The sequence below is a fragment of the Somniosus microcephalus genome, chromosome 10, assembly GCF_052327205.1.
Source record: "Somniosus microcephalus isolate GS21.2 chromosome 10, FLI_Smic_1.0, whole genome shotgun sequence".
Lineage (NCBI taxonomy): Eukaryota > Metazoa > Chordata > Chondrichthyes > Squaliformes > Somniosidae > Somniosus > Somniosus microcephalus.
In genome coordinates this window covers 209,730,593-209,754,093 of record NC_140996.1, presented here as the reverse complement: position 1 = coordinate 209,754,093, position 23,501 = coordinate 209,730,593, and positions in this window count along the sequence as shown.

Genomic DNA, 23,501 nt, shown 5'->3' with positions numbered 1-23,501 from the left:
CACTACACATCCTCATCACTAAATAGGATGATTAATATCTTTCACATCAGCCACTTCAGAACAGGCTAACCTATAAACTGATTTATTCACTGATAGTGATTTACAGCAGCAAGCAGTCCAAGAAAGTTCTTGGAAGTTAAGCAAAATAGCACAGAAACTTTGGTTTAGTTCATGAAAGGCTAAAACAGTTAGCTGAGTTCCTTTTGTTGCAAATCTCTCAAAACAAACGAGAGGCAAACATTTCATAGAAAAGGAATATCTGGAGGCCAATTTTCCCGCAGGTGCGGGGAATTGTTGGTTCTCAGAATGTCGGGGTTCCCACATGAATCTAAATGGGTCTGCCACATCGATGCAATTTTCCCTCAATTGGCCAATTCATTTCCAGCGTGTGGGAACCCTTGCTAATTGACTATTTCCAGTCAGAAAGCCCCACAGTATGATGTCATCATTCGTGGTGCTTTCAAGGTCCACAGCAAGCACTGCATCCTCTGAAGGCTTCCAAACGAACCATACCGGATGGCAGAGGAGCCTGCAGCAGCTGTGGCCAGTGCCAGACCCCGAGCTGCCTCCAAATTCGTCGAGGCTTCACTGCAGGCATTATTAGATGGGGTTAGGGCCCACAGGGAGGTCCTCTTCCCTAGGTCAGGGAGGAAGAGGCCTCCCACTGAGACCAATGCTGCATGGATGCAGGTGTCAGCAGATGTCAACTCGCTGGGAGTCACCAGAAGAACCTTGGCATTACATCTCTAGCTCCTTCCTTTACTCCCCCACAGTACCATCCAGTGCCCCCATCCCCACTGTGGAGGAGGAAGAGGCTGTGCAGCCAGACTCCTCAGAGGAAGCTCCAACCTCTGAGGGCGCAGCGTCAGCAGAAGTAAGCACATCCAGCATCAGCGCAGACACTCACACCTCGGGGGGACCTTTGGGAGATAAAATAGTGTTGTCACCTGGTGTTTCACAGCTCACAAGTGAGCCTCAGCTGATTGTGGAGACAGGGACAGCAGTGGAGAGTCCTCGTCGGAAGGCGCAGGACTCTGCCATCTCAGCTCAGCTGCATGTCGACCCTCTGCCTCTGGGTCCACCCACAAGATCAGCGGTGCTGGAACTCCATGCACAGATGCAGGAGTCTCTGGCAGGTTTTGTCTCCAGGGTCGCTGCGAGTGCGGAGCGAATGGAGGAGTCCATAGCGAAGATGAGCTGAGCCTTTGCGTAGTCATTGGTGCATGAACACATCACCATGGAAAGGTTGGCACCCTCCATGGAGGAGATAAGTCAGCAGGGTAGGGAAAACATTGTGAGTGTTCATAATGGAATGACATCTCTTGAGGAGCGATGGACATCTATTGAACAGAGAAACCAGACCTTCATGGAAGTCCTTCTGAGTAGGATTGCCAGTGCAGATACGGGTCCCCATGGCCCCCTGATGTGCAGCAAGGTGCTCTCAAGCCACATCCAAGCGTTGGCCCCTTCTGACCTGTGCAGCTTCAGGTGACTGAGCAGTAGCCTGGCGCTCCTGCTGCTGATGCTGCTGTTCCTGGTTCTGCTACTGACGCCTCTGCTGCTGGAGATCCTCTAATGGCATGAAGGGAAGGGAAAAAAGGCCTCCCGTATGTTGTGTATGTACCTTTAAGGGAAGAACTGGTTTTAGACTGCAGTACCGGCAGTGACCACCCCTGTATAAAAGGCCCTAGCAGGCTTCTGTATTTCAGTCTGACATTGCCCTCCTGTTCAGTAAAGTACCTGTTAAACTGTTCTCCCGAAGTCCGTGTATTATTGAGGCGCGGACTTTACAGTGGCGACGAGTAAGTTCGAACTCACCTGCAGTGTTGCATCATCTCACGGGGATCTCACCCTGAGAGGAGGTTTCTTGGAGGTCATAGTCTGAGCAACGGGCGTCGACCGCGGGCAACCGCCCAAAGGATTCATCGGTGTTCGGAGAATTGCGGGAGAGGCTGTGGAGAGCTGTGCTTGGCTCCCCAGTTAAGGTGTTCCAGCAAATCGTGCTGGTAGCAGGTAGTGCGCTGACCCTTCCGGACTGCGGCGGGCTCAAGCTCGATCGAGCGGCTCTACAAAACGGGCCGCACAGCGTCATCGGGAAAAGAAAACAAGAGAGAGACGGTGGAGCACACAGGGCGCGGTCGGTGCTCAGGAACCGGGCAGCGGAGAGAAAATAAACGGGGGGAAGGAAAGCGAGACGCGCCGAAGCCGTGGGTCGCCGCCATTACCCTGTAGAACGCTAGGAGCAGCGTGGCAGCAAGGGGAAGAAGGAAAAGCACGGGAGGCGCCATTTTATTCCATTGGGGAAGAAGAAAAAGCGCGGGAGGCGCCATTTTAAATCACCCAAGATGCCGAAAAGTGGCAGTATCACTGCTTTCGACAACGAGGTAGAAGACTGGACCACGTATGTGGAAAGAATTGAAGTGTACTGCAAGGCAAATGAGGTGGCCGATGGAAAGAGGGCGTCGGTATTATTGAATTTGATGGGCGCGAGTACGTATGGCCTATTGCGGAATTTAATTACCCCAGCTAAACCAATGGAGAAAAGTTTTGAGGAGATTGTTAATATCTTACAGGAACACCTAAACCCTACGCTGCTGATAGCAGAAAGATTCAAGTTCCATAAAAGAAACCAGCACAAAGATGAGAGCAATGCTGACAATCTTACGGAACTACGCAAGTTATCGAAGCACTGCCAGTTCGGAGCAGGACTGGCAGACACCTTACGGGATAAGTTTGTCTGCGGGCTCCAGAGTGAAGGAACCCAGAAACGACTACTTTCGAAAAAGGACCTGACGCTAGAACAGGCTTTCAGCGTGGCAGTATCCTACGAAGCAGCAGCACGGGAAGCTGCGGAAATACAACAGAAACCACAAGAATACAGCACTAACGAAATGGCGTATGGAGCAGAAAAGTGCGATCGCTGCGGCAGAACAACCCATGAGCAGAAGGACTGCTGGTTTAAGGACAAAGTATGCAGGCACTGCAGAAAAATGGGACATATAGCAAGAGTCTGCAGGTCGGGAAAGAAAAGCAACACGACAAGAACTACGAAGGAACAGTACAGGAAAGTAAAGAAACTGACAGACAGTAGTTCGGGAGATCAGGAGAGTGATAAGGACTCCGGGAGCAGGAGACTAAGTTGTCTAAAATTACACAACGTGATCGCAAAGGAGGATCACCGAACCATTTGGGTCACCCTCATGATAGCAGGGTCCCCAGTAAAGATGGAATTGGACACAGGATCAGCCCTAACTGTCATGAATCGACGAGACTATGAGCGGCTATTCTCACACATACCCTTAAAGGACACGTCCATTGTATTGAAGACATACACGGGGCAAAAGGTCTACCCCAGAGGAAAAATAAGGGTGCCAGTTAAATATAACGGCAAGGAAACACAGAAACTATATATATATATACTACGAGATGGAGGACCACCATTATTGGGACGTGAATGGATCCGAAAAATACAATTGGATTGGCATTCCATTCAGGCGCTAACTGTGACTGACAAAAAGGATGATGACGTCGCACCTGGACGTCTGTCACAAATTCTATCTGACACGGAAGAGGTGTTCCAACAAGGACTTGGGACTCTAAAAGGAGTAAAGGCAACCATAAAGATTGAAGATAACGCAAACCCAACATTTTTTAAGGCCAGACCGGTGCCATACGCGATCCGCCCAGCTGTTGAAGCTGAACTGGAGAGTGTGGAGCGTTCGGGTGTGCTGTCTAAGGTGGACTGGAGCGAGTGGGCCACACCCATCGTTCCTGTAATGAAGAAAGCATTGAGCAGCTCGCCTGGGGCGCCGAAGAAGGTTCGCATCTGTGGGGACTTCAAGGTGACTGTGAACCCAGTCCTGCACACAGTACAGTATCCACTTCCGCGGATAGAAGATATTTTCACCTCACTATCTGGAGGGAAACGTTTTACAAAGATTGATCTGGCCCAAGCATATCTACAAATGGAGGTGGAAGAAACATCTAGAAAATACCTCACGATAAACACTCACAAAGGCCTTTACCAGTACAATCGACTGGCATTCGGGGTAGCATCAGCCCCGGCTATTTGGCAGAGGGCGATGGAACAAGTCCTGCAAGGGATCCCGGGGACCCAGTGTTATTTGGACGACATCCTGGTTACGGGCGAAAATGACAGTGAACACCTTGCCAACCTGGAGCAGGTGCTCACGAGATTACAGGAATATGGTCTAAATGCGAGTTCTTCAGGAGACAAATCTCGTATTGTGGCCACATGATTGATGAGGAAGGGTTGCATAAGTTGCCAGACAAGATTGAGGCTGTAGTCAAGGCTCCAGCACCGGAAAATGTGTCGCAACTGAGGTCGTTCCTCGGGTTGGTGAACTACCACCATAAGTTCTTGCCGAATTTATCTACAGTTCTGCACCCACTGAACGCCCTGCTGCAAACTGGAGTAACATGGAAATGGAGTGATGAGTGTAAGCGTGCCTTTCAGGAATGTAAATGCCTAATCACTTCAAAAGAAGTATTGGCCCACTACAACCCAACACTACCGATTCGGTTGGCATGTGATACATCACCCTACGGCATTGGAGCGGTGCTGTCACACAAATTCCTTGACGGTTCAGATAGGCCAATAGCCTTTGCGTCACGCTCGCTAACTTCAGCCGAGCGTAACTACGCCCAGATTGACAGGGAGGCCCTCAGCCTGGTGTGGGGGGTGAAGAAGTTCAATCACTAACTGCACGGTCAGAAATTCACCCTACTGACTGATCATCAGCCCCTGGTCTCCATTTTTAACCCAAAGAAGGGCGTTCCGGTGATGACGGCGCAACGGCTGCAAAGATGGTCACTTTTTCTAGGGGCACATCAGTACGACATAGAGTACAAGGTACGAAACAGCATGGAAACACTGATGGGCTGTCGCGCCTACCGTTGCCTACGGTAGAAGAAGCACCTGCAGTGGACCCTGTTGAGATATTCCATGCGACCATAGTCGAATGTTTGCCTGTTACAAACTCAAGTATAGAGAAGGAAACCCGAAATGACCCGACACTCTCTCGGGTCTATGATTTGACGGTGAAGGGATGGCCAGCATATGGCGACTCACTGTTGCCAGCATTCTCGCCAAGGAGAGAACAGTTGTCAGTGTGCCGGGGAACCTTGATGTGTGGATCCCGAGTGGTAATTCCACCTAAGTTGAGAGATAGAGTGCTCAATGAGCTTCATGAGGGTCATCTGGGAGGGGTAAAAATGAAGAGCCTAGCCAGGGCGTTTGTGTGGTGGCCGGGAATCGATAAAGAAATCGAGGATATGACCAAGAGATGCACAGGATGCCAGAAGTTCCAAAACGCTCCTCCACAGGCCCCGCTACATCCATGGGAGTGGCCCTCATCTCCATGGCAACGGGTACACATTGATTTTGCTGGTCCATTTATGGACTCAATGTTTCTAATCGCTGTGGATGCCCATTCGAAATGACCAGAGGTCATTAAAATGTCCTCCACCACCACGGAGAAAACTATTGCAGTCCTAAGGACCATCTTCGCCAGGAATGGGTTGCCAGAACAGATTTGCTCCGACAATGGGCCACAGTTTGTGTCTGAGGATTTCCGGAGGTTTCTGAGGAATAATGGGGTGAAACATTACACATCTGCCCCATATCATCCAGCCACAAATGGATTGGCTGAGAGGTTTGTTCAGACCTTTAAAAAGGCCATAAAGGCAATGTATAATGACGACATACCACTACAACACAAGGTGGATAATTTCTTGTTTGCTTACCGGAATGCGACACATGCAGTCACCAACCAAGCTCCAGCCGTACTGTTCTTCAACCGAAGGCTAAGATGTCGCCTGGATTTGCTCAAACCAAACATAAGACGAGATGTTGAGGCTAAGCAATTCCAGCACATAAATGAGAAGCCAACCAGGAGCTTCAAGATAGGGCAACCAGTCTTGGCCCGCGACTACCGAACAGAAAAATGGCAGCCAGGAACGATATGCACACAGCAGGGACCACTAATGTACACAGTGGACGTTGGAGAGAGCATCGTGAGGCGCCATGCTGACCAGATTCTAGAGTCACAGGAACAAGCCAAATCCATAGCACGAGAAGGTGCACCTGGTAATCAACCCGAAGTACAGATTGCGTCTACCTCAGAAGCAATGGTATTGGAAGCTGACGAACCAACCAATGACAATGAACCAGAATCAACTCCGCCGCAAGAACAGGATACTCGAGAAAGGCGCTATCCAGTCAGGATCAGGAAGCCTCCTCAAAGACTGAATTTATAAATGATTATTTCAGTTGATGTATATAGTATCCAGGAAATTGTAATTAGTTATTATTTAGTTGTTAAATGAATGTTATGTACTGTTTATCTAAAAGGGGAGGAATTGTTGTGTATGTACCTTTAGACTGCAGTACCGGCAGTGACCACCCCTGTATAAAAGGCCCTAGCAGGCTTCTGTATTTCAGTCTGACGTTGCCCTCCTGTTCAGTAAAGTACCTGTTAAACTGTTCTCCCGAAGTCCGTGTATTATTGAGGCGCGGACTTTACACCATACTTCTGGTAGATGCCTCCGTTGAGGAAGCGCTGAGTGAGGGTGCCGAGCGGTGCTTCCCAGGAGCTCACACTGGAGAAGTGTGTAAGGCTCTAACCTTCCACAGCTGTGCTTAAGCCTTGAACAAGTTGCCCCAAGCCTGAAACAACAAGGTCCTGCAACCTACAAATGCTGTCTGATTAAATCTCTTCTTTCCTGATTGACCTGCAGCTGAAAGTAAGCGAGCCGATATTGTTCATGCCAGGTTTCATCAGCGGTGTTCCCACCAGGCGTGTTTAGCATGGGAAAAGGCTGAAAGTAGCAAGGGCCCCTTAACGTGGCATTATAGATGCCAATTATTGGTGATTAGGGTGCCTAAAGACCAGTCCCGGCTGCTGCGGGCAGGACTGATTCAGGTCGGATTGAAACACCGGGGTGAAAGTCAGACGGGGCGGGGATATCAGGTGGGGGGGTGGTCGCGACCCCCTAATTTTGCGATTTTGCCCCTCCCCCACACGCCTGAAACCCCGCCTGACGGCTCCAGGAAAATCGACCCCCTGGTCTTTCCAAGAAGCCTTTTCTTCCATCTTTGTTTCCAGGTACTGTAGACAATGTTCAGTCTGGCCGCCAACTCCTGTCATTCGTTGTACACTGCCAGCCTCTGGGCAGACGCCCTGACTGCCAAATTGAGCAACTTTCCTTGCACTCACCTCATGCAGAAGGATGGTCACTTCGCCAGATAAGGGGTCCTTGGCAAAACTATTCTGTTATTAACCCACAGACTCTGCTTTGCGCCTCTACATTGCAGTATCTGTCCTTTCAGCCTCACCCATCAATTCTACCTCCCCACGCCATACAGCCTATGCTAAGGCTGGAATACAAAGAGGTGTAAATGATGCTGCAGTTGTATAAAGCTCTGGTTAGACTGCATCTGGAGTTATTGCGTTCAGTTCTGGTCACCGCACCTCAGGAAGGATATACAGTATTGGCCTTGGAGGAGGTGCAGCGCAGATTCACCAGCATGATACTGGGGCTAAAAAGGTTAAATTATGAGGTTACATTGACTAGGCTTGTATTCCCTTGAGTATGGAAGATTAAGGATGATCTAATTGAAGTGTTTAAGATGATTAAAGGTAGATAGAGAGAAACTATTTCCTCTGGTGAAGGAATCCAGAACAAGGGGGCATAACATTAAAATTAGAGCTAGGCCGTTCAGGATGATGTCAGGAAACACTTCTTCACACAAAGGATAATGGAAATCTGGAACTCCCAAAAGAGCTGTTGAGGGTGGGTCAATTGAAAATTTCAAAACTGAGATTGATAGATTTTTGTTAGGTCAGGGTACTAAGGGATATGGAACCAAAGCGGGTAAATGGAGTTAAGATACAGATCAGCCACGATCTAATTGAATGGTGGAACAGTGGGGAGGTAGAACTTAACTTTATAAGTGTCCGAGATCAGAGAAAGTGAAACCAGCTCAAGTATTGTTGAATGTGTTCATTCAGCCGGAACCAAGTGGAACAGATAGCCTTGCTGCTGAAAGGGGGCTGATTGACTCAGTACTCTCAAAGCTATCACCTGTGTCCTAGGGAAGGAAGGAAACGGACTTAACCACGCCGTTATCTTTGAAGGCATTAAACCATTTAAGAACAAACCTGTGTCAAAATAGTGGGATAGGGAAATGTCACATGAATGCATTAGGTGCTGGACCACTGATAATTGCCAATAGTAATTTCTGGGCTTTATTTGCTGTGGTGCGGTACTGAGTCATACAGACCAAGAAGGTCCTAGGTTTATCCTTGGTCCGTGGTAACCTAACTGATCAGGGTTTGGGCAGCAGTTGGTTCACATTTAGTCTCAGTGCCCCAGAAAGTTCAGCCAGCGTTCCCACTCCTCATTACAACCCATGTCCCCGGCTGGGAAATATAGTTGCAGTTATGAGATTTGAAGAGGATTCGATTTGGCTGAGATACCTAGAAGGGCCAGCACGGCAAAGTTATAGGTGGTGCTCATTATCTAAAGAGCTGTATCCCAATTCCCTCCCTCTCTACCAGAAGGGGAGAAAAAATGGAGCATTTGGGAGAAATGGGTTAACATGATCAAATGTGAAAAATGAGATAGAAAGTGATTCATATGCATTTCAGTACTGGTAGCAAACGAACCATAAAACAAAGTAGAAAATGAATGCTTAAACTGTTCTAACTCTTCTTTTTGTTTATATGCTAATTAAAATAGTAATCATACATGCATGAATAGACAGATCTCTAATACGCATAAGAATCCAACCTGCATTAGAATCCAACATGTGACTAGACCAGCCACATAAATACTGTGGCAACAAGAGCAGGTCAGAGGCTAGGTATTCTGCGGCGAGTGTCTCACCTCCTGACTCCCCAAAGCCTTTCCACGAGGCACAAGTCAGGAGTGTGATGGAATATTTTCCACTTGCCTGGATGAGTGCAGCTCCAACAACACTCAAGAAACTTGACACCATCCAGGACAAAGCAGCCCGCTTGATTGGCATCCCGTCCACCACCTCAAACATTCACTCCCTCCACCACCGGCGCACCGTGGCTGCAGTGTGTACCGTCTACAAGATGCACTGCAGCAACTCGTCAAGGCTTCTTCGGCAGCACCTCCCAAACCTGCGACCTCTAGAAGGACAAGGGCAGCAGGTGCATGGGAACACCACCACCTCCAAGTTCCCCTCCAAGTCACACACCATCCTGACTTGGAAATATATCGCTGAACCTTCATCATCGCTGGGTCAAAATCCTGGAACTCCCTCCCTAACAGCACTGTGGGAGTACCTTCACCACACGGACTGCAGCAGTTCAAGGTGGCGGCTCACCACCACCTTCTCAAAGGCAATTAGAGATGGGCAATAAATGCTGGCCTTGCCAGTGATGCCCACATCCCATGAATGAATAAAAAAGTGGAAAGGATCAGCCCAACAAGGAGAAATCCCCTGTAAAATGAGGTTAGAATCGAAGTATTCTTAAAACGACTGAACTGCTTACACATATACAAAAGTCACTGCAAATATTTGGTTGTCTCTTGCATCCTAAACAATGTAGCAATGCTTATGGGTCCGGAATTTCCTCGGAGCTGCTCCCACTTTGCCTCCGTAACTTTGCCAGAATGCAGCGGAAGCTCAGTGATATTCCCGACCATGATGGTACCATCACAGGGCAGTAATAATGAATGCTGCAAGTGACTAACTGAGAATTGGCTGCCCAACTTGGAGTGGGCGGCTGATGGCAGAGCATTGTAGGAACAGTGCCTCGTAAATTGCCCAAAAGGTGCCTTCAAGATCCGTAGAGGAAAAGTCCTAAAATATGTCTAAAATTGAGTCTTGGCTTAAAAGCTGACCGCACAAAATGGAGTTCAGCTGTTGAACTGAATTTTTGGGAAAAGGCCTTTAGCCAACACAAGCGAAGCTAATTCAAACCATCACCCAGGCTTTTGGCCCTGGAAGTTCTCAGGTAATTTGGTCATAAAAATCTTCTAAGCTATAGGCCATAAAGCAATTAAAGGCATAAAAGGTCCTAACTAATGACCCCAAAATGTTTGTACTACAGACATTTCTTACTAGTATGAGACCCCATTATCCGTAGATCAGGCAACGAGTGGAACACCAAATGGAACTTTAAACTTGTAATTTCTCCCTATTTGTGTGAAGATTTTTTGAGAAAGGCAGATAGGGAAAGGATCATAGACACAAATCTGTCGTGTGGGGGGAAAGCCTTCCCCAAGTGACTCAATGACAGAACGACACAGGCAGGACTCCACATTTATCAGGCTTGATTGGCAGGGTGGCTGGGGAGGCGGGTGAGACCTCTGGCACAGTTGCCACCCTGATTAGTTAAGTGAACGTAGGGTGACTTCCCTTTGAAACTAAAACATAAAAGGGATTGTGAGTTGTGAGGAGGATGCAATGAGGCTTCAAGGCAATTTAGACAAGTTGAGTGAGTGGGCAAATACATGGCAAATGCAGTATAACGTGGATAAATGTGAAGTTATCCACTTCGGTAGGAAAAACAGAAAGGCAGAGTATTATTTAAATGGTGATAGATTGGGAAATGTATATGTACAAAGGGACCTGGGTTTCCTTGTACACCAGTCATTGAAAGCAAACATGCAGGTGCAGCAAGCAGTTAGGAAGGCAAATGGTATGTTGGCCTTCATTGCAAGAGGATTTGAGTATATGAGCAAGGATGTCTTACTACAGTTATACACCTGACGAAGGAGCAGCGCTCCGAAAGCTTTTGATTTCAAATAAAGCTGTTGGACTATAACCTGGTGTTGTGTGACTTCTTACATTTGTCCACCCCAGTCCAACTCCGGCATCTCCACACTACAGTTATACAGGGCCTTGGTGAGACCACACCTGGGGGGAAAAATTCGGTACCGCCCCGTTTGGGGCGCTATTATCGGCCGTGCGCTAAGTTTAGCGCCTGGCACTAATTATCGCCTCCGACAGCAAACTTGGCTTTTATCGCCCCTGGAGGTGATTGGAGTGCTAAATCAGGCGCTTCACACCTGTCTTAAGGTGCAAAGGCCGAGGAGCGAGGCGCTACCTCAGAGCGCTGGCGGAGCAAGGAGCGGCCAATCAAAATAAACCTGCAAAGTGCTGCTCAGTACTTAAAACTCCTTCACACAGCGTTGAATCTCTCCAGAAGTCTCTCTCTCTCTTTCTCAGAATGTGTGGTGCAAAAATGTCACAAACAAAAAAAGGCAGGAAGCGGTCGCCTTTAAATAGCGCTCCCCTAGTCCCTTTCTGACAGCATAACGCTCCCCTCAACTTGTCGTAGCTAGCGGCAGGCAGTGGGCACCACTCAATATCCGGTCCGGGGCGCTAACAGGGCATTGCGCACTCGACTGATGTCACAATCTGCCAGCGCAGGCGATCGTGGCGGCAGTGTTTAGCGCCGGCGCAAAACATCGCCGCGCCCGGGCGCTAGTTGCTTTGCGCCCCATTAGCGCCCTCTTAAGGAGCTAATGGGAGGCGCAAATAACTGAATTTTTCCCCCCTGGAGTACTGTGTGCAGTTTTGCTCTCCTTATCTAAGAAAGGATATACTTGCCATCGAGGGAGTGCAGCGAAGGTTCACCAGACTGATTCCTGGGATGGCAGGACTGTCGTATAAGGAGAGATTGGGTCGACTAGGCCTGTATTCACTAGAGTTTAGAAGAATGAGAGGGGATCTCATTGAAACGTATAAAATTCTGTCGGGGCTAGACAGACTGGATGCAAGGAGGATGTTTCCCCTGGCAGGGGGATCTAGAATGAGGGGTCACAGACTCAGGATACGGGGTAGGATATTTAGGACTGAGATGAGGAGAAATTTCTTCACTCAGAGGGTGGTGAACCTGTGGAATTCTCTGCCACAGAAGGCTGTGGAGGCCAAGTCACTGAATATATTTAAGAAGGAGATAGATAGATTTCTAGACACAAAAGGCATCAAGGGGTATGGGGAGAGAGCAGGAATATGGTATTGAGATAGATGATCAGTCATGATCATATTGAATGGCAGAGCAGGCTCAAAGGGCTGAATGGCCTACTCCTGCTCCTATTTTTCTATGGGGGAAAAAATTGAGTCGTGCCCCCTTTGGGGTGTTAACTTCGCCAGGACGCTACTCTTAGTGCCCCCGCGGCCGATTTTCCCAGGTAGCGCCGCTCCAGTGGCAGAGAATCAGTAGTCAGTAGTCTGTAGTGATCTTTCCTAGCGAGCGAGCTGTCTCTCTTTATCTTTGTAGAAGTAACAGTCTCTCTATTAATTCACTTTGGTTGTCTTTTTTCTGTAAGAACCTTTGGCCTAGATATTGGCTTGCCCCCGAAAATGGACGGGTGGTGGGGGGGGTGGTGTGGACGGGATCGCGATGCATTAGCAACCCATGCCTGTTCGGAGGACTGTAGGAAGCACACAAACTTCGTTCTCATTTGCCCAGTGCTGAACGCTCTGCTGAGTGGCTGAACGCTCAGCAGGGGGCCCAAGTTCGTGCGAGGCTAGCACCAATTAAAGCTAGTCTGCACTGCTTAAAGGCAGTCTGCACCTCTTAAAGGGGAGGTGCAGTCTGCCTGCCAATCATCATTCAGCTGGCTGACAGTGCAAATCAAATCACGGTGGCACAAAAGGGGAGAGAGCATGCACCAAGGTTCTCCGATGCAGAATTGGAGGCCTTGATGCAGGAAGTCAACTCAAGGAGAGAGGTCACCTTTCCACAGCGGGCCAGGAGGCCTTCCAGACAACAGACAAAAGTGCAATGGGAGCAGATAGACACTGTGGTGAATGCCAGCAGTGTGGCCCCGAGGACGTGGGCGCAGTGCAGGAAGAAGTTTAATGACTTTACGAGTGGTCAAGGTCAGTGAATTCATCTTCAAATGCCATATCCCACCATCTGTAACACTAGCCTCACACGCTGCTCAATTCGCCACACCCCCATCACTCACCTACCAACAATTTCTACCAAACACGCCTCATACCTCAGATTCATAGCTTCACCTCACCCTCACACACTTACCACTGCTGCAAGACTCACACCCACATCTCACAGCTTCCACACACTGCCAGCTATTCAACCATGACAGGCACATCACCCAAACACATTGCACCACACCCAGTGACACACTTCCCTTTCTCCTGCAGGAAAAGGTGGTGCATAACCTTCACTAAAGCTACAAACCTCTTTTGTGAGTCATCTTCTCTTGTCACTGGTTCTAGCTTCAAGTTTTTTGTCCACATTATTCACTTGGAGGGTTCTTTTTTTGACTATCGCTTTCATTTTTAATTATTTCTATCTACAGTCATCAAAAATTTCCTTGAAAAAAATTGCCTTTAATACTAACCCCAGCATTACCATCGAGCACCTTTTTGAAATAATTCTGCATTCCTAACTTGGGTTGTCAGTGATGGTATCTTTGGTTCAGAAATGGGCTGTCATGGAGATTCAAACGCTGTTGTTATGATTGTTGTCTTGATCAGCTCTTCCGCAGTGATTTCTCTCAAGATCAGATACATCAGGTTTCAAAGTTCAAACACTATCCATATTCAATCTTAATCTGTTTGACTGAAAACTCTGTTCATATGCCACTATGATTGTTCATATGACTGAATCCAGGTTATTATCTTTCTGATTTATGTACAATTGGCACAGTCAGTCCCTGTACTGCATTCTTTCATCATTCACTGACAATTCACATCATATTTATTTGCCTTACATTTCAACTTTCTTACTGATAACTTCATTACCATATGTGGCCGAGTGACAATTCTAAGCGAGGCTGATAGCATTCAAAGGGATCTGGATAAATTCAGTGAATGGGCTAAGGAACGGAACTTATAAGAACATAGGATCAGGAGGAGGGCATTCAGCCCCTCGAGCCTGTTCCGCCATTCAATGAGATCATGGCTGGTCTGTATCTTAACTCCATCCGCCCACCTTGACTCAATATCCTGTTATACTCTTGGCTGGCAAAAATCTATCAATCTCAGACTTAAAATTATAAATTGAGCTGGCATCTATTGGTTTTTGTAAGAGAGAGTTCCACACTTCTACCACCCTTTACGTGAAGAAGCGTTTCCTAACTTCTCCCCTGAATAAATGTTTTTAAACAAAACTGATTTATTTGAGACATAGCTAGAATATTAAACTCCAGCCCAGTTAGAGGAGTTCTTAACATCAGCAGAAACAAACTCCAGCTACCCAGAATGAACATGGTTCAGTCCTGGATGTGATTAACAGCAGCAACGACAGCAGAATCCAACCCCAGCATGTCACTTGTGAACTCGCTGGTGTGTAGTGAGGTTGGCTGACTGAGTGAATCCCTTCCCATGCAGGTGAATGGCCTCTCCCCAGTGTGAGTGCATTGGCGCCTCAGCAAGTGAGATGAATGAGCAAACCCCTTCCCACACATGGAGCAGGTGAACGGCCTCTCCCTGGTGTGAGTATTCAGCTCAGACGGGTAAGTGAATCCCTTCCTACAGTTCTCACATTTGCACGGTTTCTCCGTGGTGCGGGTGTCGCTGTGTCTATCCAGGTTGGATGATCAGTTGAAGTCTCATTCACACACACAACAGGTGTATGGTTTCTCCAGGCTGTGAATGGTGCGATGTTTTTTCAGGCTGTGTACCTGCTCCAGAAGCCCAATCAGAGTCTACTGTGGAAGAATGTAAGAGAATGCACATTGATCTCGACACTGTCTATACATATGAATGTGTATCTCTTACTGATGGGGGTGGTGTTAACCGGTTTTGGGTGGGCAGATGATGGCAAGTGTCAAACCTACCTGAGATCATCAGTTTAACACATGGGCCATTTTAACTCCCGTGCCTTATTTACATCTCGCCGACCAGCAGCCCGCCCGAAACAGACAGAAAGAGGCAGCTGGCTGGCTCCAGGCAGGTCAACAGTAGATTACATCTTCCAAAATTCTATAGACTCTGGAACAGTTCCCATGGATTGGAGGGTGGCTAATGTTACCCCACTATTCAAAAAAGGTGGCAGAGAGAAAACAGGGAATTATAGACCGGTAAGCCTGACATCGGTAGTGGGGAAAATGCTAGAGTCCATTATAAAAGATGTAATAGCAGAGCACTTGGAAAACAGTGACAGGATCGGACAAAGTCAACATGGATTTACAAAAGGTAAATTGTGCTTGGCTAATCTACTGGAATTTTTTGAGGATGTAACTGGTAGAATAGATAAGGGAGAACCAGTGGATGTGGTGTATTTGGACATTCAGAAGGCTTTCAATAAGGTCCCGCATAAGAGATTAGCGTGTAAAGTTAAGGCACATGGGATTGGGGGCAAGGTATTGACTTGGATAGAGAACTGGTTGGCAGACAGGAAGCAAAGAGTTGGAATAAACGGGTCTTTTTCCGAGTGGCAGGCAGTGACTAGTGGGGTACCGCAGGGATCGGTCCTAGGACCCCAGCTATTCACAATATATATTCATGATCTAGACGAGGGAACTAGATGTAATATCTCCAAGTTGGGTGGGCGTGTGTGCTGTGAGGAGGATGCCGAGAAACTCCAGTATGATTTGGACAGGTTGGGTGATTGGGCAGAAGCATGGCAGATGCAATATAACGTGGATAAATGCAAGGTTATCCACTTTGGTGGCAAAAACAGGAAGGCAGATTATTATCTGAATGGCAATAGATTGGGAGAAGAGGAAGTGCAACGAGACCTGGGTGTCCTTGTGCACCAGTCGCTGAAGGTAAGCATGCGGGTGCAGCAGGCGGTTAAGAAGGCAAATGGTATGTTGGCCTTCGTAGCGAGAGGGTTTGAGTACAGGAACAAGGATGTCTTGCTGCAGTTGTACAGGGCCTTGGTGAGACCACACCTTGAATATTGTGTGGATAAATGCGAGGTTATCCACCTGTGGAAAAAATGTTTTAATTTTACTTAATTCACCACTTACCTTTGTCAAAAGCAAGCCTTGCAACTGCTTTTTAAAAGCGTAGCTGCTGGAGCCTTACCCTCCCGGAGAAACCTGCAAACAAAACAGAACTTCCAGGCGTACGCGCTGCCTCTCCGGCGCACGCGTACAACCTGTGAACCCCTTCCTTTAAGGGAACGGGAGTTCCGGTTTCCCGCGCATGCGCAGTGCATGCACAAAACTGGCACTTTCGTTGGGCCTACGCGTGAGTACCCAGCGCGTACTCACCCGTGGGGACCCGAAGTTCTGGCCCATTGTGCAGTTTTGGTCACCTTATCTGAGGAAGGATGTTCTTGCCATGGAGGGAGTGCAGCGAAGATTCACCAGACTGATACCTGGGATGGCAGGAATGATGTATGAGGAGAGATTGGGCTTATACTTGCTGGAGTTTAGAAGAATGCGAGGGGATCTCATTGAAACTTATAAAATTCTAACAGGACTAGACAGACTAGATGCAGGAAGGATGTTCCCGATGGTCGGGGAGTCCAGAACCAGGGGTCACAGTCTAAGGATAAAGGGTAAGCCATTTAGGACAGAGATGAGGAGGAATTTCTTCACCCAGAGAGTGGTGAACCTGTGGAATTCTCTACCACTGAAGGCAGTGGAGGCCAATTCATTAAATATATTCAAGAAGGAGTTGGATATATTTCTTAAGACTAAAGGGATCAAGGGATATGGAGAGAAGGCAGGGACAGGGTACTGAATTTGGACGATCAGCCATGATCTCATTGAATGGCGGAGCAGGCTCGAGGGGCCGAATGGCCTACTCCTGCTCCTATCTTCTATGTTTCTATTGTGGGCAAGTGTACTGATCTGGACACGGTTGGACTATAGAGACTATTAACAAGTTTACTGTTTGGCACGGTTTATTTTCCTGTGTTTAATATATAAAAACCAAGTTGTAAACTTGCAGAATCTCCTAGCCCAGAGACTCGGGATTTTCCTGGTACTCGCAAGTGAGCTAAGGGTTAAGAATGTTTTCACATGACTGACTCCATTCGAGCTTTTCCTTTTATGCTGCACAATCCTGTCTAAACAGAATCTTTTTGCAGGATAGTGGGTGGTGTCTTCCACTAAACAGATAAGTAAATTAATCTCTTAGGATATCTCACTTCAGCAGTCTCTCCGTTCGCTCGTTCACCTCGAGCAATTACTTGGACCCATTCTCAGCATTTTACTTTCATGGTTCATTTCAGCTGCTACACCTCAGATGGACTGGCGTGCCCATCGGTAAGCTTGCTGTCAGCTTTCTGCAGTTTACATTTCTTGGATTCGTTTATAATTGGCAGACAGTGTTTGTAATTGATAAGAAAGCAGTTGGGTATTAAAAACTCCCTTCGCAGTTCTCAATTTGAGTCCGATTGCTTGGCCCCTTAGTTCTTCTCAAGGAATGCAGCCATTACCCTTGGTTTCGTAGCCTTTAGATACTCAGAGCCGGATTCTCCTTTTCGGGGCAGGGTTCCGGCAGGGCAAACCTTCTGCCCGCGCTTCCAAAGCCGCTCAACCCTGACCCTTTTCCCTGGGTCGGGGTTCATTTCTGATGCACATTGAGGCAGGCAATCTCCCCAAGAGCCCAATCAACATCACTAAAAACAGATTGGCCCAGAACTTGGTGTCGGGGGCTTGCCGCGCGTGCAAGCCCCCGATGTGCACTCACCCTGCGCGCCAACATCTGAAACCTGGCCCGCAGTGGATTTCCTTTCAGTGGCCCGGTTCTGATGTCGGCGCGCTGTGCTAACCTGACCCAGCGGCGTAGTTAGTGCGATGTACCGGCTGGGATCGGGTGAGCACTGTTCAGCCAATCAGGGGAGGGGAAACTTCATTCATAAGTTTGAGAGTAAGAACTGTCAAACTCATGAGAGGTACTGCACCCCAAAACACTACTTAAACTTTAAATAAAATTTTAAAAAACATCCCAATCATTAAATTAAGTATCAATAAGTTAAAAAAAATAATTTAAATAATTTTTAAAAAAAATAAATTTTTAATAAAAAGGGTCTAAAATTAAACTTACCTTATTGTAGATTCTTTAAAATAATAAACCTGTGGAAAAAAAAATTCTAAATTGCACTAAAACACCACTTACCTGTAAAAATAAATACTTACGTGTGCTTTTTACAAGCGTAAAGACCAGAGGCCTTTACACATGCGCAAATCCCCCAAAACAGAGGAAATCCAAGACGCACGTGCTGCCCTCTACAGCGCACGTGCTAGCCTCTTCACCTCTTGGGTTAGAGGAGAGGAAATGCCGGTTTTCAGCGCATGCGCTGTGCATGCTGAAAACCGGCATTTCCTCCGGCCAGACGCGTGAGTACCCCTTCCGTACTCATGCGTTTGGGGAGGAATTACTGCCCCATTAACTGGTCATTATCACACTGCTGTTTGTGGGAGCTTGCTGTGCACAAATTGGCTGCTGCATTTCCCTCATTACAACAGTGACCACACTTCAAAAAGTACTTCATTGGCTGTAAAGCGCTTTGGGACGCCCTGAGGCCATGAAAGGCGCCATCTAAATGCAAGTCTTTTTTTCTTTCAAGAGAGAGCTTGTCAGCATCAGGCTACAACATCCCAGAGGTGCTGCATTGGAATTGCCAGTAAAGCACCAGGAGAGGCAGCTGAGCAGGGAACGGACAGAAGCCCCCACTACATCGGCACAGTGCCTGGCTTGTAGGCTTCAGCAGAGACCAAGACCGACAAAGGAAAATAATTGAGGGCCTTTAAAGAGGCAGAATTTTCTGCACTCCACTGAGGGACCTCAGGGCCATTGCCAGCACTTCCCGGGGCTTACCCCACCTTCTCATGGTGCCCCTCCGAAGCAGTGGTAAGTGACGCGCACATTCATAAAATCCACCTGCGACCTGGGCCCCACTCGCCCCGCCAACATTTGCATGTGGTGGCTGGAGTAGGAATGCCCAGTTGCAGTCCCAGTAGGGGGCGGGAGGAGGGAAATCCAGGCCGGGGAGGTGAGGTAGGCCTTACTGCCTGAATTTTCTCTCATTCAAGATTTTGGGCAGGATCACAGAGCAGTTTCCATCCCCTAGACTTTCAGTTCATTTAGATGGTTTTAAGTTCTCCTTCATTAGGTTCCAAGGCTGCAAGTTCCTGTTGATGCTATTAGCATAACACACTTGTGTAGCATTCCTCTCTCTGCTATTTTAATGAGGTGTTAACCCATTAACTTTAAATACTTTGATGCTTCTGTTAACTTAGCACTCAGAGGAATGTCATATTAACACATTAAACGTTTATCCGATGAGGTCACAAATAGTTCTTTCTAGCCTCAGGTGCCTTGGAATTAGGCTGTTCATGTATTAATGTATCAAATCTTAGTGTATTCATTAGATATTCCTTTGCCTATTGTTTTACAATAACTGGGTTAATGTCTGTGTTACAATAACACACAAAATAATTCCATATTCTATTCACATTAGTCTTTGCATGCTAATATTTGAAGAGCTTAATTTCAACACATAGGCTGCAATTTTGCTGACCTCGGCGGGTCCGTGGCGGGCGACGTTGGTGACGGGCCAGGATCCCGCTGCTGGCTCCATCCCGCTCTGTAAAATCAATTTCCCTCCATGGGGCTTGTTAAGCCCGCCCAGCGCGTTTCCCCAGCCAATTAGAGGAAGCAGGTCTGGTGCCGTCATTTGATGACACGTCATCAGCCAGTTTCCTTAAAGGGACCATGCGTAAATTTATTCTGACATTTGTGCTGTCAGTGTTCTACAGCATTGAGGTGCTGCATACAGTGACAAGCACTGCACAGAGGTGCAGGGCTGCACCCAGGCTCTTCCATGACTCCCTCCATATGCTTATGGAGGGAGTCGCAGCACACAGGGAGGTCCTCTTCCCTTCCCATGTGTGAAAGACACCTCCTCAGGAGATCAACACAGCCTGGTTGCACATTGCACAGGAGGGCACAAGCAGGGATGTCCTCAGGAGGACCAGGCTGCAGTGGCGCAAACCTTTCAATCATCTCAGTAGATCACAAAATGTTAGTACAAAGCCACACTCAACCTCATCCTCCTGTGCCTCTCATCACATCCCCATCACCCTACCATCTCTACATTACTCCTGCACATCCTTACTCACACCAACTTACGTTGCACCTCCACCCATCCCTCTCTAACAACATTAACACTTCCCCATCTCACTAGCCACCCCTCACACTCACCCTCATCCTAGTGCAATCATATCAACGAACAACACACAAGGGTAGGCACTTGAATGGTTTATGCAATGTTCTTGTAAAGTTTCTGTTAATGTGGTGTCAAACATTGAAACCTTTATTTTCAACACTTTGCATTCTTGGACAGATTTGTGTGCACCTTTGGAAGTGGCTTAGTGAGTTGCAGTGATCCCCTTCGAATGAGTGACCATAACATGGTTGAATTCTATATTCAATTAGAGGGTGAGAAGGTTGGATCTCAAACAAGCGTGCTAAGCTTGAATAAAGGAGACTATGAAGGTATGAGAGTGGAATTGAGTAGAGTGGATTGGGAAAATAGATTAAAGGGTAAGACGATACATGATCAGTGGTGTACATTTAAGGAGTTATTTTACGACTTCCAAAAAAAATATATTCCACTGAGAAGAAAAGGGTGTAAAAGAAAAGACAGCCATCCGTGGCTAAGTAAAGAAATTAAGGATAGTATTCAACTAAAAACAAGGGCATATAAGGTAGCCAAATCTAGTGGGAGGATAGAGGATTGGGAAAACTTTAAAAGACAGCAAAAAAGAACAAAAAGATTGATTAAGAAAGGGAAGATAGATTATGAAAGTAAATTAGCAAAAAATATAAAAACAGATAGTAAGAGTTTTTATAGTAATATAAAAAAGAAAAAGGGTGGCTAAAGTAAATGTTGGTCCCTCAGAGGATGAGACCAGGAAATTAATGGTGGGAAATATGGAGATGGCAAAAACACTGAATGAATATTTTGTATCAGTCTTTACAGTAGAGGACACTAAGAATATCCCAACACTGGACAAACAGGGGGCTATAGGGGGGGAGGAGCTAAACACGATCAAAATCACTAAGGAAGTGGTACTCGGTAAAATAATGGGACTCAAGGCAGATAAATCACCTGGACCTGATGGCTTACATCCTAGGGTCTTGAGGGAAGTGACGGTAGGGATTGTGGATGCATTGGTAATAATTTTCCAAAACTCCCTGGACTCAGCAAAGGTCCCGGCAGACTGGAAAACTGCTAATGTAACACCCTTATTTAAAAAGGGCAGTAGACAGAAGGCTGGAAACTATAGACCGGTTAGCCTAACATCTGTGGTAGGTAAAATTTTGGAGTCCATTATTAAGGAGACAGTAACAGGATATTTGGATAATCATAATTTAATAGTACAAAGTCAGCATGGTTTTATGAAGGGGAAGTCATGTTTGACAAATTTGCTGGAGTTCTTTGAGGAAGTAACATATAGGGTGGATAAAGGGGAACCAGTGGACGTAGTGTATTTAGACTTCCAAAAGGCATTTGACAAGGTGCCACACAAAAGATTATTGCTTAAGATAAAAAATCACAGGATTGGGGGTAATATTCTGGCATGGATAGAGGATTGGCTATCTAACAGAAGGCAGAGAGTTGGGATAAATGGTTCATTCTCAGACTGGCAATCAGTAACTAGTGGTGTTCTGCAGGGGTCAGTGCTGGGTCCCCAACTTTTTACAATCTACATTAACGATTTGGAGGAGGGGACCGAGTGTAACATATCAAAGTTTGCAGATGATACTAAGATGGGAGGGAAAGTAGTGAGTGAGGAGGACATAAAAAACCTGCAAGGGGACATCGACAGGCTAAGTAAGTGGGCAGAGATTTGGCAGATGGAATACAATACTGGAAAGTGTGAGGTTATGCACTTTGGCAGGAAAAATCGTAGAGCAAGTTATTATCTTAATGGCAAGAAACTGGAAAGTACTGAAGTACAAAGGGATCTGGGGGTCCTGGTGCACGAAACTCAAAAGGTTAGTATGCAGGTGCAGCAAGTGATTAAGAAGGCCAATGGAATGTTGGCTTTCATTGCTAGGGGGATAGAATATAAAAATAGGGAGGTATTGCTTCAGTTGTACAAGGTATTGGTGAGACCGCACCTGGAATACTGCATACAGTTTTGGTGTCCATACTTAAGAAAAGACATACTTGCTCTCGAGTCAGTACAAAGAAGGTTCACTCGGTTAATCCCGGGGATGAGGGGATGGACATATGAGGAGAGGTTGAGTAGATTGGGACTCTACTCATTGGAGTTCAGAAGAATGAGAGGCGATCTTATTGAAACGTATAAGATTGTGAAGGGGTTGGATCGAGTGGATGTGGGGAGGATGTTCCCGATGATGGGTGAAACTAGAACTAGGGGGCATAGTCTTAGAATAAGGGGCTGCTCTTTCAAAACTGAGATGATGAGGAACTACTTCACTCAGAGGGTGGTAGGTCCATGGAATATGCTGCCCCAAAAAGCTGTAGAAGCTACATCATTACATAAATTTAAAACAGAAATAGACAGTTTCCTAGAAGTAAAGGGAATTAAGGGTTACGGGAGCGGGCAGGAATTTGGACATGAGTCTAGGTTCAGATTGGATATGGCCCTGTGGGTAGCGGAGCGGGCCCAGGGGCCGTGTAGCCTGATCCTGCTCCTATTTCGTGTGTCTAATTCTGTTAGATTCAGGAGATGGTTCTGTGATAGTAGATTGGCGGTTAGGATCAGATCAGCCATGATCTTATTGAATGGCGGAGCAGGCTCGAGGGGCCGATTGGCCTACTCCTGCTCCTATTTCTTATGTACTTATGTTCTTATGAATGGTGAGACATAACGGTACTCCCCACAATGGTGATGAGTGTGAAAGGAATGCCTTGGGCATTGTAGGGATGCTTTATGGTGTTGGTGTGGGGTGGTGCCAACTTGACAGCCAGAGTGTAGTCAATCTGGCCATGGTGAAGTCAGTCTAGTCAAGTGAAGTCAATCTGGCCATGGTGAGGACATCCTTTGCCTCCTGGGCAGCAATGTGGTCAGGTGCTGATGCCCTGTGTACTGTGCAGCATCAGGTGATTGTGGAGAAGGTTAGTGGTGTTGTTGGTGCTGCTGGTGTGCCTGGTGCTGCTGGTGTTGGGGCTGATCGTGGTGGGATTCTGAGGACCAAAGTGAGAGAGTATGAAGGGCACCCATGCTGATGGAATAGATGGCAGGTGAAGTAGAGATGACAGACACGATCTGTCAATGGTGAGCAAGGTAATGAGGTCAGACTGGATGGAGACTTGTGTAAAGAGTTGCAGCATGGTGAATCTGTCGTGGAAATGCAGTGAGGAAGAGCTTGTGGCTGAGGGAAGATATCTCTGTAAGGTGGGAGCTTTTACTGCACATTTGAAGCTGCCAACTCAACAGCTGATTCAATGGCTACTGAACTCCTGCCTCAGCTTGACAGATGCGTTCATGACCAGCGTGGACCCCGTGGGCGAGCTGTCAAATGCAGAAGGTGAGTTGAAAATCATTCTTAAGTGGCTCTAAACAAGCCACTAATTACCTGT